General features: G+C 33.8%; 1 long non-coding RNA gene across 1 annotated transcript in view; it reads right to left on the bottom strand.

Annotated features, from left to right (window-relative positions):
- Nucleotides 1–1,661, bottom strand: part of LOC144969697 (uncharacterized) — a 64,219-nt gene extending 62,558 nt beyond the window's left edge. The window contains exon 1 of the long non-coding RNA XR_013644805.1: nucleotides 1,548–1,661. This is a non-coding gene — a long non-coding RNA (uncharacterized LOC144969697). The remainder of the gene's footprint in view (nucleotides 1–1,547) is intronic.
- Between the last annotated feature and the right edge of the window lie 839 nt (nucleotides 1,662–2,500).

The raw sequence follows: 2,500 nt of genomic DNA, 5'->3' as shown, positions 1-2,500 counted from the left end.
AGAGACCAACTTCCAACCCTTGAGTTGCACCTTAGTAATATATAAAAACTTTCAATTGGGGATCCGATAAATTATCAATTTGGTGAAGAGAGAGAGAGAGAGAGAGAGAGAGAGAGAGAGAGAGAGAGAGAGAGAGAGAGAGAGAGAGAGAGAGAGAGAGAGAGAGAGAGAGAGAGAGGAGATAAAGAGAGACAGTCAAGGGAGAGGGTATGTGGTTGTGAGAAATGGCTTGGAAAACTTTTAAGAAGACTAGCTATTCAGAGTTAAGCATGTTTTAACTTAAAACAAGTTTTAGGTAGAATTGATAGGTGGAGACGACGAAGAGGTGAGGAACGATGAAGAGAAGAAGAAGAAGAAGAATGATGATGATGATAATGATGATGATGATGATGATGATGATGATGATGATGATGATGATGATGATGATGATGATGATGATGAGGGGGAGGAGGAGGAAGAGGAGTATGGGGAGAGGAGAGAATGAGGAAGGGGGTTAAGAGGGAGAAAGAAAATGCAGAAAAAGATGTAATCGGGATGACAGTGAATATTTTTCCTTTCTATAACACGATGAATTAATACGTGTCATTAGTAATTATCCACACAGGGGGCTGTACGGGTGTCATTTATCTTTCATAACAATGATAGGAGTACGCCAACCAATGACAAAACACCTTGTTCATTTTTACCTAAAAACGTTCATTTTATCTATTGTTAGATTACAAGGACACCCGACTTGTCAAAAAAATCTTAAACACTTCGGAAAGTCCCAGGTTTGAGATTTTTTTTTTGCCAAGATGAGCGTCATTTAAATCGATCGATCTTTGAAGGAAGAGTTTTCTGACCAAATTTTTAAATATTCTTTTTTTTTCAGGAACATGGCAGTTAACTGGATAAAATGTACGCAAAAGTCTAGATGAACAACTGCTTAAACCAGCTATGGTATTTTTTTTCCAAGTAATGATAGCACATGATAAGAAAAGAGGACCGCCAACGCAAAGAAAGGATCAATTTAATATAAAATTATAGTACGAGTATGTTTCTTGCATCTCCTCTTACTACGCTCTGTATTTTCCTTTTATATAGAATCAAAACATTCGAAATGACATATTATCAACTATAACTAAAATTATTTGACAATAAATATTTAGAATATTACAGCACACTGTACACTGTGTGATAAAATTTAGATGTTTTTGCTAATTGAACACCTTTATTTGTAGTGATTTTTATGTATTTAAGAGATATTTTCCCTAGAGATAAAATATCATCTCCTCTGTCGTCCGTTACGGTTTTGTTCAATAAAAATATCCTGTACAAACAGTTAACTGCTGTACTTTGAAGACACAATCATTCAAAAAATTGACCAAAAAAAGCTCTTCCTTCAAATATCCATCGATTTAAATGACCCTTTGTCTTGACCATCCGAGGTCTCAGGTTTGAACGTTTTAGTCAAGACAAAGGTCATTTAAATCGATCGATATTTGAAGGACGAGTTTTTTGGTCGAATATTTAAATAAGTGTCTTTTTTTTCATATTACAGACTTAACTGTTTAAATAGTCCACTGAACAATCCAGGCTTTCAACTGTCATCCTTTTACTGACTTAACAAATATTGAAGAAGACTTGGAGTTGGGAACAGGACGAACATCTCTACAGCATGATATTCATCGTTTAATGTTCATTGTAACTTTGTTACTATATTGTGTAGCTAGATAAATGTTTATATTTATCTAATGTTTCTGAAATCAAATGTCATTAGGGTTGACTTGTAAAGATAATAGAAAGACAGTGAATGATGACAGCGTTCACCACATTCGACCTAACAGACATTTACATTGTTAATAATACAATATTAAAAACTAATTTGGATGAATAAAGTTTATTTATCATTTATCATTTATTTATTTATTCATTCATTTATTTATATAGATAACGTGTGATGATTGAAGCATTAACAATATCCTGTTCGCCAACATCGTCATTATCATTGATTCCGTAGATACTGTCATCATTAATAGACATTTACAGCGTCGTAGGCATAATCGCAAGTAATATTATCACCGCCATCATCACACGCATCATCGCAATCGCCACCATCGTCATTATCGCGATCATAATCTTGAGCATAACTATTACTGTCAAAGTCATCAACTTGGGTTTGTTTTTTCTGTTATTGTGGTTGTTTTTGGGGGTTTTCTTTTGTTTTTGTTTTTTTTGTTTTTGTTTGTTTGTTTGCTTGTTTGTTTATTGTTTTTTTTTGTTTTTTTTTTTTTTTTTTTTTGGGGGGGGGGGGGGATTTGTGTCTTTCTTATTTTTTCTTTTTGTTTTTTTTTTTTTTTTTGTTTTTTTTGTTTCTTGTTGTTTTTTTTGGGGGGGGGGGGTGGGTGGGTTGTTTATTTATTTATTTATTCTTTTTCTTTAAATACTCCCTTCCGTGCACAACATAAGATGCCGTCATCCAGGTATTCCAAGATGGAGTATAGATAGTCCGTCAAACAAA

This window comes from Berghia stephanieae, chromosome 3 (genome assembly GCF_034508935.2).
Source record: "Berghia stephanieae isolate SIO BIC M18660-M18661 chromosome 3, UCSD_Bste_1.3, whole genome shotgun sequence".
NCBI lineage: Eukaryota > Metazoa > Mollusca > Gastropoda > Nudibranchia > Aeolidiidae > Berghia > Berghia stephanieae.
This window is presented reverse-complemented; position numbering and strand designations above follow the sequence as displayed.